The sequence below is a fragment of the Ambystoma mexicanum genome, chromosome 10, assembly GCF_040938575.1.
Source record: "Ambystoma mexicanum isolate Mex_15411 chromosome 10, UKY_AmexF1_1, whole genome shotgun sequence".
Taxonomy (NCBI): Eukaryota; Metazoa; Chordata; class Amphibia; order Caudata; family Ambystomatidae; genus Ambystoma; species Ambystoma mexicanum.
The window spans coordinates 1,164,259,885-1,164,275,424 of record NC_090932.1 but is presented as its reverse complement, the minus strand read 5'-3'; positions in this window follow the sequence as shown (position 1 = coordinate 1,164,275,424).

Here is a 15,540-nt window from a genome sequence, read left to right as displayed (position 1 = left end):
AGCGTCCTCCTCCGGCTGAAGTCTCACCTGACCACCTCCGGGTTTCCGCATATATACACACTCCGAAAAGGGGTGGCAGTTCTCAAACCTTCTGGAAATGGCACTTTCGCATTGATGAGCAGCCGTTGGTTGCCAGCTGGGTCAATCGACAGCCACCCTCAAGGAGCAGAGTGCCTCCCTCCTCTAAAAACACGCTCCACGGAGAACAGTAACAAACCATAACAAAGTTAGCTTTCCCAGCAGAAATGTCCTTGACCGCATACCAGGTTTGGAAAGCATGTTTTTTTCAGCACCGTGAATCTAACACTCAGCAAAATGTGTGCAGCTTTTCACTGCGGCATGAATTAAATATCCATCATGGCTCAGAGCGCTCCCAGAATGCACTGCGCACCAGCGCCATTTTAGTTCAAGCATAACAGCCGGCCACAGCGTGGCCCAAAATGTAAATTTAAGTGATGCTCTGGCCGGCTGGCCCTTCTGTTGGCTTGCCTGACTTGAAAACGGCGGCCGCATCTCCCGTCTCGGCTGCAGCGGGATAATGTGTCCCGCCGCGGTATGGTGGTACTAGGGGGGCCCAGCTCTGCCCCACTTTTTGGAGACTGCCGGGGAGCCCACTTCGGTCCGCTTGTGCACTGACTGCATGCCGAACGTGAGGCCTTTTTATTACCCCAACGCACTGACGTCACAGAGACCCTAACACTCCTCCTTTTCATAACGTTGAACAGCAAACAACTAATATAATATTTCAGACATCAGTAATTTGCTTTGCACAAGTTCGTCAGGAATGTTCAGCCATTTAACACATAATCCCACAGATATTTAGGACGGCTTCTCGACACTCGCAGTGGGTATCTTCGTCCTTCCTCCTAGTCGTGTGTTGTTCCTATTCTGAGATATACCCCTCTTGCTGCGGGACCATCGTTTTCTTCTCCATCATCACTCTGCAAGCATTCTGGACAATACGTCAACTCTTCATCCATATTGTTATTTTCCTGTGACAAATTCTCAAACCTCCGAAAGAAACTAGAGTTCCTTGTCACAGTGTCCTGACCATTAGATGCCGTAACCATAGAGCCCTTCACATCCACCACCTGGAAAGGATGAGCTTCATAACTGGACCGTAGCAGAACCGCATGGCACATCCTCAGCTGGTGGTCACACAATCTTCTTCTCTCATTCTCATCTTCATTAGCCCTTCTTCTCTGCTCCAAGAAAGCTTGATCATCAATCTTCTCTTGCCTTCGACACTCATGATCTGGGATCAGAACTCGGGGGCACCTTTGAAGCAACGTCTCTGCTGGAGATATGCCCGTAGAGCATTGAGGTGTGGTCCGATATATTTCACGCAAGAATTGGTACAATGCCCTTCTTATAATTGATTTTTTATAACACGCTTAATTCCAAAGCAGTTTCTAAGCGTGGACCAGTGATTCCAACCTGTGTTGCTCTGCGTCGTCTTGCTTCCAAGACAAACGCGTTGCCACTGAGCTATACTACCTGTGCTACCTTAGGCACGTTCCCTGCCCATGTGCAATTCTAAACACCTTGTTTAGAGTAACCGTGAAGCGTCTGCCTCCCTATTGGCTCTGGGCCACCTTGGGGTAATCTTTCTATGATGGATGCCACAAGATTGCACAACGTCTGAGACTCCTCCCTGAGGGGGTCCATTGTCGGAACACATTTCATGTGTGAATTCTTGAGTCGGAAACACCTTCTCCATGACTGGAACTACATCCTTCAGGGCCAGGGAATCCACAAACTTAACCTCTGTGTATCTTGACCACTGTTCAAATATTACAGACAGTGGGTGTCTCTGCTAGTGGATCCAAAATCAATATGTACAGTTTCCCAGGACCTGCAGCTTCTTTCCATGGACAAAATGCGAGGCTCCCTTTGCGCCGGAGCGACTGCCTGACACCAGACGCACGCTTTCACAAACCCATGGGGTTTGCCAACGCAACCACCTTCGGCTGTGAACGTGAGCTCATTCTTCACTCGCCACAATTGCTCTAACGCCATTTTGGTGCTATTTGTGCATTTGTCAAGACTTGCTAGTATTCCCTTCCACTCTCCACTTGTGACAGCGTCTCTCATAATCCAGAAGGATTCGTCCCGCGACACCCCCTGATTTCACTCACCGAAATAGAGTTTGGAATGGCAGATTCAGTAACCAAACAGATGTATTCCTCCGTCAGGCTTTCTTCAATCATTTGACTTGGAGGTGCAAGGGGCAGGGTGTCTGGACAGGTAGTCAGCCGCATTATCGTTCCCTGGGTGATAAATCATTGTCACATTGTATTCTTGAAGGGCTAACCTTCACTTTTCTATACACGCAGGTGGTTTTGAAGATGTACTTGAAGAGGAATGGGACAAAGAGGTTTGTGGTCAGTTATCACTGTTACTGGTTTCCATACACAAAGACATGAAAAAGTCTGCAGCCCCACAGCACAGCCAGCCCCTCTTGCTCATTCTGCGAGCATTGCTGTTCAGTGGCGACAGATCTCTGCTTGTATACGCCAAAGGCTTCGTCTCACCCCTTCTGTTTGTCTGTTAGCACGGCTCCCAGACCGAATAGGCCTGCATCCACGATCATCTCCGTCTTCTGGTCAGGGTCGAAGAATGACATTGTGCTCTCCACAGTGAGCGTGCTCTTGATGTCATCAAAAGCTGCCTGTTCTAATGGTGTTCATTGCCATTGATTCTTTTTCTTCGTCAAATTATGAAGGGACTCCGACAACTGTTCAAAATATGTGACTATTCCCTGAAAGTTACACACCTCCAACACATTTATGGGAGGTTTTGCACTCTGGATGTCCTTGACCTTAGCAGGATCTACTAAGATGCCTTCTTCTTGAAAGATAAAATCGAAAAACCCCAGCCTTCTGTGCAGAAATGCACACTTTTCTTTGTGCAACATCCGGCCCAAAGATCACACTCTTTCGAGTACCTTCTCCAGTCAGTCAAGGTGAACCACATCTGATTGGGCAAATACTAGAATGTCATCACTTAGGTTTATGGCACCTTGTATGCCAGCAATCATCTCACTGAGTTCTGAAACACCTCTGCAGCGTAGGATATTCCAAAACGTAACCGCTTGTAACAGTATAGGCCCTTGTCAGTGGTTAACGTTGTGATGCAACATAATGCAGGGTGTAGAACCAACTGGTAATAGGCAGCTCTTAGATCTAGCCTTGAGAAAAATACTGCTCCCTGCAGGCAGGCCACAACATTGTTGATCATGGTTGTGCTGTGCCTCTCCATTTAAATTGCCTTTTTTGGGAGACACATGTCCACACAGATTCTGACAGAGTTCGGTTGTTTGGGCTTGTGTGCCACTACAATTAGGGACACCCACGGGATGGGACAGACAACTGGCTTGATTGTGTCCATGTTTAACAGTTTTTCAAGCTCTTGTTCTACCTGTTTTCTCTGGTGAAATGGTACGCAGCTGTGCTTAAGAGCCACTGGCTGGACTGTGTCATCTATATGGAGACGGATGGGCTCACCTTTCATCATTCCAATCCCTGATAAAATGTCACTGCACTGAACCTTTCAATCAGCGACTGCACATCTTCAATGTAGACCCCACATGCAAAATTCACATTTTTGAGAGCCTCCAAAACGTTGCGCAACGAAGGAGTGTCTTCGCTCACTTTCGTTACATAGAACTTGGCCTTGAATTTTCTCCCCTTCATTTTGTACAGATGCAATGAACATGCCATCCAGCGGCAATGGCTTAGTTCCACCAAATGTGAATATGTACTTGCATTGTCCAGTGACCGGGGGAGGGGAGTCTGCGCAGAGCTCTGTAGTGAGTGTCGGCCATCACATTCATTGATGTGCCAGTGTCGATGAGAACAGTGGTATCTCTATTGTGGATATGTACTAGATACGTTGGCTGATGTTTCCTATTTCTTCCTCTTTCCAGCAGGCTGGTAATGAAGAATAAATACACCCGCCTCATCCTCTCCCCTGACTGACCGTTCCTCTTCTTTCTCAGCCGGCTCTACTCGTGCAACCTTTTGCTTTCCTTTTTGAAATGGCTGTTTGGGTTTCGCCTTTCCCCTTGGTTGTACAGCAGGCACTGGGGCATGACGCCTCCTTGCAAAGTGGTTTCCGATGCTACATCTCCCACGTGTGTGACCCTTTGCTGGGCAATCTGTGGAGTGTGGCAGATCATATCCACACTGTGGGCACATCAATGTCTTCTCTGCCCGCTTGTCTTTGCTGAACCACATCCCTTTCTTGCCTGGCATGATCATCTGATGCTTTCCCACTGTGCACACTTCTTCCAACTCTATGGCCTTCGTCGTGGCATCCATTTTGGACACCCTTACATCAGCTAACTCATGTGACCTACACAGTTCTAGGATCCCCACCAGTGTGATTCCAGGTTCCTGTAGAATCTGTCTTCTCATTTTCACTGAGAAACAACCCAGAATCCGCTGCTGCCAGACTTCCTCCACTTCATTCGCTAGAGCACATGTGAATGCCAACTGATGGAGCCTACCATGGAAAACACCCAGAGTCTCATCCTCTCTTTGTTCGGCAGACCTCATGATGAAGCGCTCATAATCAATGTTAACAATATGGGTGAAAAACTCCCTTAATATGTCACTGGCTGCAGCATACGAATTGCCAGTTGGACGAGGAGTCTTAAATAATGTATGCATCGCTGTGCCTGCTGAATATAATAATGTGGACGTTTTGGCATTGTCATTTAACTCACTAGTGGCATCAAGGTACATTTCCAGCCTCTCAATCCACAGATTCCACCTTGGACCCCGGCTCGAGGGGGGCACAGAGATGTCAAATTCTAACATTGGGGCCAATGATCCCTGTTGTCTTGGCAATCTGCCAGCAACCTGTGCCCCTTTCTCTTCATCAGCCATCTTTGCACTCACAGAACAGGGTTTCCAAGGAGAAAATAAAGGATGCAGCAGCTGAACAGAAAAGTGCCCTTCTTCAGAGTACCACCCCACAGCCACACAGGATGCGGGCAAATGCCTCCTTCCTTCTCGGAGAAGACTTCGGTGGCACAGAAGTACTCCTTGTGGAGCCGCAATCTCTTATAATGATAATTATGTGTTATTTATATAGCACTTTCGCCAAAGCACTTTACAGAGAACATATTTACTTCCAATATTACTCAACCGGAGTTGGTACTCACTTACTGACCTTGGAAGTATGAAAGGCTGAATTGGTCTTGCCGGGATTCAAACCTGTGACCTGGAGATCACAAACAGATTGCAGCAGCTAGCACTGAACCCATTGAGCACTGAACCTGCTGATCTATCTTTCCTGCAATTCTGTGTAAGAAGAAATACTCATCAAATCGTTTTTCTTCAATGCACATACTGCATCCACAGAGTTTAGAGAAAGGAACATGAATATAATCACTGCTGTAGTAGGCCTGGGGCTGACTGCTGGAAGTCCTGCAGCCGCTCACCTTCAGGTCGACACCGTGCAGCGTCTCTCCTCCCGTGTGCAGTGCTGCAGCATTTCCTTCCCCCTGCAGCCTGAGCATTTGTCGCACTAATGGCGAGCGAGCGCACCCTTCACTGGCATGTAGAACGCTGCGTTTGCACACAGGATCAGTATGTCGGGGCCCTAGTGACCCAAATAAACACAGACATGTGTTAGGTACTGGGCTCTGCTCATGCACTAACTGCATGCGAAACGTGAGGCCCTTTTATTACTCAATGCACTGACCTCACACTGCAACCTTTTCTTAAAGAGTCCCTAACAGGGACTGCAGGTAAAATAACAAATGAGGTGTCCAGTGATTTCTCTAGTCTCTTAAGGACAATGGTTCATGCGTCAGTCCCTTATTCTGTATCAGGGCTCTGTCACCTTGTTTAAGTTCAACAGTCGCTCACGGTTCCTGGGTTAATGTGTTCTCAGACACTTATTTGTTGGACATTCAGAACTTTCTTGGTCAGGATGTTTGGTTGGCTGTTCTTGGCTACAGAGACCTCTCTTGGTCAAGATGTCTCATTGGTCCTCTGGCCCATGTTGCTACCTGGAACTTCCATCCTGATGCATTAGGTCATCTTGACGAGGGCCAGTTATCAGACTCTTAAATGTAGATGTACCCCAGAGGACAATCTTGTTCCCTTGCAGGCTGGCTGCATTTTCCCTGAATAGACAAGAGACCGCTATCATTTTCTTAATGCTGCTTTGAACTGGTTCTTTTGGTGCTCATTTTGCAGCAACTTTCTAATTGCCCATCAGGCCCAACTTTTGCTCAGCGCCCTGTTTTCCTCCATCACCTTTTATTCTCTACTCTTCTTCAAGTTTTGTTTTTCCACCTCTTTTCCCTGTCTCTTTTGCCACGCTAGGAATTCCTTCCCCTCTACTCTTACAACCCTATTTTTCTCTTTTCTCATCTTTTTTCCCTTGTTTTCTTTCTCTTTCTACGTTTATCTTTGTCTCGCCCCCCCAAGCAGTTTATTTCCTCATCTCCTCACTTTCTTTCTCTTGCCCCTCCCCTCTCTTTCCTCCTTCAGCTGCTCAACCTCCTCCTCCCTTCCCTTGTGCATCCTCTGGTTGGTCTTCTCTTTCTGTCTCTCACTTTTCTCCTTCTCCAGTTCATCTCCTTTCTCATCTCTCTCTCCCTCTAGTGCCCTCTTTTCTCTTTCCCCCTCCCACCGCACTCCTCTACATGTTTTTCCTTCTCCTCTCCTCCCCTATTATCTTGTCCTTGCCTCTGCTCTCTCTTTCCTCAGTTATTGCCAACCAACTCCAATACCCTCTCTTGTCCATGGCTGTTATTTATACTGCTACCTATGTCATAATTTGGACCTTAACTGTCAAACTCTTGTGACACAATACGTCTTACCTCAGTTTTTCGCTTGGTTCGAGACTCGAATATGTAAGGACTGTTTATGGAAGAAGCCAGTCTGCTGCTCCAATCTATAAGTGCCATGGGGGTAAGCAGCGAGGCGTTCTCCCTATACAGATTCAAATGGAGGAGGAAAACCCTCTGGGGAAGAAACCCCCTGTCGAGGTGTCCAAGAAGACTTGCAGTCGGATCCGGGGTTCAAGGCTGAGTATCGAAGAGAAATCAGGATCCAATTGCAGGAGACTGGAGACTTGAATCCAGAAGGCATAAGCAGGAAAGTATAGTAGAAGGCAACAGCGATCTAGAGACGAAGGGGTAGACCAGGACTAGACAAAAGGAACGGGAACCAATTGGACACAGACAGCAAGGAAGGCAATAGAAACGAAACAAGCAAAAGACAACGGGTCATTCGAGCAAAAGGAATGGACTAGGGCCGTAGCAACGATTCAAGTAACGGCAGATACGCGGAGTCTGAGCTGAAAATGTCAGAATCCAGAAGCAACAACTAGTCCATCACCGGCGCCTTCCAAAGATAGCATGCCGGGACCAGAGGGCGTGCCTGAAACAAAACGCATGTCTATTCATGACAGCATGTCCCCTTTCCAAGGCCTCAAATCTAGATTTAAAGGGCTTGAGATGATGATACTGGCAAACTAAAACAGGAGCATGCAGATGGTGAGCCGGTTCCCAAGTTCTATTACAATGGGCATAATGAAAAAAATATTGTAGAACCCCTCTACGATAATGTGAGTCACAGATGTCCTCGACCTCGTATTCCGGATCACCATCTATCATTACTGGGGGAGGTCTGGCTACAGAGAAATGGTCTTCTGGCTTACCCGAATATGGGCGAAGAAGGGACGGTATGAATCAGTTTCCAGGCAGTGGGTAAATCCAGTTGGGAAGCTACAGAATGAATGCACTGACGTATCCATAAGGGTCCAAAATATCTTCGAGCGAGTTTAGAAGGTACTAAATGCCAAAGCAAGGTTTTAGAAGCCAGCCTAACAAGATCGCCTACTACAAAAGAAGGTGCTTCCTGCCTGTTCCTGTAGGCAAATGTCTTCATTCTTTCGCGTGCAATAAAAAGTTGTTCCTTAACCAACCAATGACTGTTCTGGAGATCAATGCCCACTGATCAATAGTCGGGACTTGCGTCTTTTTGTAACGACAATTCCGGAAAACACTGTGGGTGGTAGCCATAGGGCACAAAAACAGGGTGTTCTTTATTGATGAGTGGTATGCATTGTAATAAGCAAATTCTGCTACATGTAGGAAGGGTGCTCAAGTTGCATCTAAAGTGTTACTGAGACAAAATAAGTACTGCTCTAATACTAATTCATTCTTTCTGTTTGTGCATTAGACTGTGGTTGCTATTCAGACGACAGATCTCGACTGATATTTAAAGTGGAACATGCATTGCTTCAAAATCTAGAGACATGTTGAGGTCCTCCGTCAGATACAATCAAAGAAGGCAACCCATGCAGCAGGGATATCTCATGAAGAAATATTATTGCCATTTCTATAGCAGTAGGTAATTTTGGAAAAGCAGAAAAACGTGCTTTTTTTGTGAAACTGTCAATGGCACTATAATGACCGTCTTGCCATCAGAAGGAGGCAATTCCATGATAAAATCAGTAGCAATTGCTTCCCAAAGTCTAGTGGGAACAGGCAAAGGTTCCAATTTTCCAAGTGGTGGTTGAGAAACTCTTTTGTTCTGTGCACAAATGACGCATGATTTTACGTGTCTTTCCTTATCAAGTTGCCATCTTGGCCACCAAAAGTATCGGCTATGGCTGCCTTAGTACGCGATTGTCCTCTGTGACCCGAGGTGGAATGATCATGAAACATCTGGAGAACCTTTCTCTGGAGTGGTTGAGAATGAAGATGGATCCTTTTGTTTGTAAATAGATATCCTTGATGTTCATATAATCGCATAGATGGAGTAGCGTCGGTAGGATTTTGGTATCAGCAAATAGTTGTTGTAGGAAGGTATGTATCGCGTACACAAATGTTGTGGAAGGTAGTACCTTTTCTGGTGTTATTTTGAGCCATACGTCTCTTTTCGAAATAAGGCATCTCTGTGTGTGTGGAGGCATCTCCTGATAGGCGCAGCTCATCAGGAGGAATTTCAAACTGACCCCCGCAACCCGCAGGCATTACAAAGCTTGGAATGCAGAAATAGTAAGCAAGCTAGGTAGGCTTACTTACTATTTCTGCATTCCAAGCTTTGTAATGCCTGCGGGTTGCGGGGGTCAGTTTGAAATTCCTCCTGATGAGCTGCGCCTATCAGGAGATGCCTCCATTCAGATCACACCGGTTTAAGAGCCAACAGTTCCTTCTTGAGGACAGAATAGTTTCTCACTAGAAGTTAGAATTCGGGACATATAAGCCACTGGATGTTCTTTGTCATCCGTTTGAAGCTGTAATAACACCGCCCCAATGGCTCCTTCAGAAGCATCTGCTTTGACTACAAACAGTAATTCGGTATCTTGTTGGCAGAGAATTGGGGCTTGAGTAAACGTGTTTGTTAGGTTCTGAAATGCTTGTTCTTGAAGTTCAATCCATCTGAAGTGCTGTTTTCTTTTCAGAGCAGATCTGTCAGGGGTTTTGCCCACAAGGAAAAATGGTCAACAAACTTACAGTAGAAGTTTGCGAGACCTAGTAATTGCTAAAGTTGTTTGACTGATGTGATGCTGAAAATGCCTTGTGGAGCAACAGGGTCTCCTAGTCCTTGTCCTACCACTTCTGTGTTTGTGTTTTCTCTGTTGTAGGCCACTGAGGTCCAGCCTGGACATCTGGCAGTGCAGCCCTCCATGTTTTCCTTTTGAACAACACCAATGGGATTCTCTTATGGCACCCATGGGTATGGGGGACACCCTTGTACTCCTTGTGTGTTTTTGGTCACCTGTCTGCTGCCCACAGAGCACGGTGTGGGCTGGTGGCAGCTACATGCTGACTTGGCAGTTGCTCTGAGTGGCCTCCATTTTTGGGAGACACAGGCACTGCCATGGATTCCTGAAGAAAGGCAAGATGGCCACTGTAGCCTCTTGATTTCTATTGCCTTTGACATTGTTCCCAATGTCCTGGGACGCCCTTCCTCTGTCCCCTTCTTCTTGACTGGCTATTGGGTGGAAATACCATGTATGGCTCTGGGACTGCCTCCTGTCAGACTGGCTGGAGCCTTCCCAGGGGCTGTGTTTTGTGGGTACACCCCTGGGGTGGGACCTGTATGTATAAATTTAGTCTGAAGTGTACTCACATATTGTATTGTGGGGGTCTAGGTGTGGTGTGTGTGACAAAATGCCTAAGACACCCCAGAGTGAAACTGGAGTGAATGCAGTTTATTTTGTTGAAAGGCGGGGTGCTTAGCCCAATCCACATTCTTTGTATCGGATGTCTGAGTGGAGTGAATGGCCTGAATGCCTGTGAACCTGATTGGCTGCCTTCCTGCATTAAAACACTTGTGAATGATTGGCTGCTGAGCCTGGCTCACCCTGAGTGAATGGGGAACCAATGTGTATAACGGGGGACCTCTCACTCACCAATTTGTGCAGAAGCAAATCTGAAGTTGAAGCTAAAGCAAGAAGAAGCTGTTCCCTGGAGCCCAGCTGGAGAAGTCTACTGCTGCATTGCCTTCACGTAATCCGAAAGCGGCTATGTTTTTACAAGGACTAAACCAGAGAGGACCTGTTTAGGAGACCTCCCCGAACTACGAGGGACCATCGTCACTTGTTACTCTTCATCCGAAGTGCCCAGGAAGTCACACCTATATGCCTGCTATCCGGAGAAGGGCTCATTGTGAGTCCAGAAGAGAAGTGCTTGGACAACTTCAGTCGAAGAAGTCCAGTTGTGTCACCCAGGGTCCGGAAGAGTGTGTGTGACCACTGGAAGCCAGATTGCTGTCTATCACCCAGAAGAGAGGGTATCCTGGCATAGTGCTGCTTGACACCCAGAGCTGCAAAAGTTCTACCTGATCAAAGAATTCTTCATGGGACATCCCTGACATGACATCTGACCATGTTTTCCCACTGAAGAAGATTCCAGTTCACTGTGTGCAGAAGTAGATCCGCTGGTGGGTTTTCAGCCACCAAAATCAGAATACGATGTCACTAGTGTCCAGCTTTGGTGAGGGTCAGTAGTCCAGTCCAGTGGGCGAGTCCAGGTAGCCAGAAGACAGTGGTCGAGTCCAGGTAGCCAGAAGCCAATCAGATGTCTGTGCTGCGACTGTAGCACTGAATAGCCAAAAGTCAATAAACAGCAAAATCCTGAAACCTGACACCTACTTCCGCCACTGCACCCGTCGCCACTGAAAGGCATCCAATTTCCCGTGGGGTCTTATCTTCTTCAGCCAGGCCTTTTCGGAGTCCACAGCAAGTTTCACCTTCCTAGGACATACACGAACAAAGTAATCCCCATCCAAAGGAGGCCACCGCGAAGACTGAAACTGTTGTCTTTTCAAAAGTACTTGATTCCTCTTTTTCTCTTGGCCATGGCATCCCAGCGACTCCTTCTTTCAAAGGGGGTCTATCCTTGAGGGGTCCCATCGAGTGAAGCCAAGAAACCCTGCCACTTCGCCTGCCAAGGCACCAAAGGTACTTTAATGAGGAAGGGCATCTTCTAGCCTCAGGAGTCGTCCAGAGGTCCCAGAGTCATCTTGGATCCTGTTCTCCTGTGACATCAAGAAAGCAGAGCATTATTGAACATTTTTAGACTAGGCTGTAAAAGACAAAATCAGGTACTCCCTAATTTTTCCATTCCAGGCTGCCCAGGTGGGGGTGATCCTCCCACAGTATTACTATTTGAATCTCATGAAAGTGTACTGCCTATGTTCTACATCTAACCTGCCTTTCTTCCTTCAGCAGTTGGTGCATTTGTACTGAATTTAAGCCTAGTGTGGTACCACATAGAGAGTGTATACATTTGCCATTATTTGAATAGAACTGTCTGTGTACAAAGTGTTATTTTTTATATAAAGAAGCTTTGTTATCACTTAAGTGTGTGATATGATATGATAATTTATTCATATAGCGCCTATACACAATGTGTTTCAGAGCACTTCAAAGTGGACATTCTTTTGTGGGGGCTTGGGAACTCACTGTACCTAAGAACCAGCCTGCATCACCTCCCGAGTGCTTAAGCTTTGGTTGCTCATACAAGCTACCATATAGAGAACCTTGGCTGGGGTGCTCTGTGCCTTTGACCAAACCATATAAAGGGCAGAAGTACAGATGCCCCCCTCCAGTCTTTACAACCGATGTGTGGTCTTCCCATTGTAAAATGGCATCCACTTTCCTAGGATTCATTGCAACACCTTCTGGTGATAAAATGTATCCTAGATATGTGACAGATAAAGCATGGAATACAGTTTTGCCAAGTTTCGCTTTGGGATTGTGATTTCTTTAGATGGCTTAGAACTTCCATTACATGAGCGTGATGTTCAGCCAAAGATTGTGAGAATACAAGAATATCGAAGTACACGATCGATGAGGTGTACATAAGATCGCGGAATATCCGGTCCATGTTGAAAAATGCTTGGACATTTGCAAGCCCAAAGGTCGTTACTCAGTATTCATAGAGTCCATAGGGCGTTCTTAACACTAGTTTCCATTCATCCCCGGGCTTAATGTGGATAAGGTGGTACGCGTGAATTCAGTTTAGGAAAAATCCTTGCTTCTCTAACAGCCTTGCTACTCTACCAGCTTATAAATGTTAATCGTTGTTTTGTCTTGTTGCGCCCGCAAGCACTAGGGTCCATGGCTGCGCATAATAAATTCTGTAAAGTAAAGTAAAGCCTCCAATGTGTCTTTGATCATGAGTAAAGGATTGTGATGAATCTGATAGTCATCACTGTTTTCCCGGCAGTGACCTCCTCCCATTTGAGTAGGGGACAGCAGCAACTACCTGATCCTGATCGGCTTTATGAGGGAGGATCACATGTGGGGACCGGGGGAGACAACCTCTGCAGGGATATCCTGACTTCATTGGGTGAGACGCGGTGAGCCCTTTTCCCCCTTCTGGATGAATCCCCCATTTGCTACAATCTAATGGGACATTGTGGTTCCTTCCCTCTTCCTCCCATAGAGAGTAGTGGAAAGCTTTGGTCACATCCCAAAAGCCAACTCACAACTAACTGGCTTTGCAAAATTAAAGACACTTTTCCCAGTTCCACATACTCTTCTTCGAAACCTAGTTTTCCTTTAAAACCTACTATTCCCACAATCCTCACACCACTGGAACGAGAAAGAGGCGAGAGTAATGATGATCACTTGCCATGGTCAGCAGTGTAGTCCTTGCCCAAATCCTATTGGCCAGAGCCAATGTAAAAAAGAGGAAAGACTCAGGAAGTGTGAGAGAGTTCCTCCCTTGAGGACCTCGCGCAGAAATGTTGTGCTGGAGAAGGACCGGCTGTATACTGCTATGCCAAAAGAAGCAAGGGGGAACCATTACCTCCCAACTACCTGTGGGGAGCTAGAAAGCACTACAGGTGTCAAGGAGGCCAGTCTACCACCTCCAGGAAGAAGGGTAAACCCTTGGCAGCAGCAGAGTGCCACAGCCCACTAGAGGCTGCAGTCTCCCTCACTGAGGGGGAACACCAGAAAGTCTGTTTCTTTGCCCAAGTGGGGTGAAGCCCATTTAAGTTTATGGGAAGAAGTCTGAAGGGCTTTGCTGGCATGTGAGGACTGGCCCTCTCAAGAGCTGCTACTGTTTGGGAGAAGTTGTACCTCTGTGCAAGGCGTGTGGTCCCTGGAAACATGAAATGGTGTGGCAGAGCCAAGGGGCTTGCCAGCAAGAAGCCAGAGGAAAGTTGCGTGAGCAGGACATGCCGCAGACACTCTAGGAACCGAGGAAGGATTCCTGGGTGTTCGACAACCGCAGAAAGCAACGTTTCACCTACCAAGACCTGAAGGAAGGAAAGAAGGCAGGCACAATGTGAAAGCAGTTCAGAGGGGAAAGCAGGCGGCAAAGCTTTGCCACGTAAACGTGCAAACGGGACCAAAGACGCCACACAGCCGGTGAGTCAACCCAAGCAAAGTGGGGACCCTGGTGCGTTTTTATGCAACCACGCCAAACACAATTCGTTAACTCTAAAGCCACAGAAATTGAGACATTAAGGAGAGAGTTTGCAAACCAAGAAGGCATATTGAACATATGAACCCCAGCCATATATGCGTGTATGGAATGAGCATAAGGGGGAAACCCAGAGCGAACGTTGAAACAACCAAAAATACAAAACCAAAGAAGATATAAACAATTGTGGAAGTAAAAGAGGAACTGTTACCTATGAATATAAGAAGTCCTGGCAGGGGAGTATACCAGACAGTTGCAAACCTACAGGGAGTCCCAAGAAAGGACACAGTTTGTTGAACAAAAGAAGCAACTTTTGAAAGAAGGAACTACAAGGCAAAGGAGCTTTGTAACTAACAAGATTGTTGTGGGCCAAGAAAGACACGAATAACTGTTATTTCAAGAAATGTTTGGAAGTGTTGAAGAATCCAGGGGAAGGGAATCACCCTCTGGAACCAAGTTTCTTTTACCTTGGAGAACCTTTATGCTGGAGCTGTTCTATTTTTCCTTCATTAACTCGTTTTGCAATCACCAGGTTAAAGACATTTCTTGTTTCACCTAATAATTTGGTTTGTAGTGTGAGGGTCAGTATAGAACAGTTTTGATTTTGACATCCTGGCGCAGACAGATCCTTAGTTTATGGTTTTAGATATGTTAAGAGCAGGATCAGAAAGGCCTTTTCCCAACCTCTTTTGTGTTAATAAAAGTCTTTAACCAAAAACATGGCAAATTTGTGTCAGACTTTCATTTCTGACTCCTCACAGGATACAGTGGGCCTCATCACGACCTCGGCGGTAATGCTGGCGGTATTAGCGCGGGGGCTATTAACGTGACTGCCATAGCCCCCGGCGCTAATAGCGCGGGATCGCGAGTTGGGCGGACTTGGAAGTCCCCATTCCCCATTGAGCCCATTCGGGAATGCCCCATTCCCCATTGGGCTCAATGGGCAAATTTCGCGCTCATACCGCCGGTGGATTTCCTGCCGGCGGTATGAGCGTGAATTCTCGGCGGATTTCACACCAGCTCAGAGCTGGGTTGAAATCCGCCGAGGCCCAGATTCGGCGGACCCTTAAATCCGGCGGTAATAGCGCTACCGCCGGATTTAAGGGTTACCGCCGAGGTCATGATGAGGCCCTTTGTCTTTTTGAGGGATTTGATTAAGTTCCGGAAAGTCCAAGCCTGTACGTAGCTCTGAGGTCTCTTTTGGGCACGAAAAACAAAGCACCTCCTGGAGCCTTAGATGGATGTATCAAGCCATTTTGCAGGTTCTTGTCCGGGTATTCGCGTAGGTCCTTTTTTCTGCTTCTGATGATCCAAACATCCTTTCTGGATGGAATCGTGATACCTGGAAGTAGATCAATTGTGCAGTCCTCTTTTCTATGAGACAGCAGTTGTATTTCCTGGTCCTCACCAACTACTTCCTTGTATATCACATATTCTGAGGGTAGGGCATTAACGTTATTCAAGGCCCTGGGGGCCGAAGATGATTTTATGTGTTCTTGTTCCTAGAAACAATGTTGGACACAGATTTCGGAAGCAAAGGAAACTGTGCCTGCTCTCCAGTTCACATACGGGTTGTGTTTTCTCAACCACAGTATTCCCAATATAAGGGTATAATGTACTGTTTT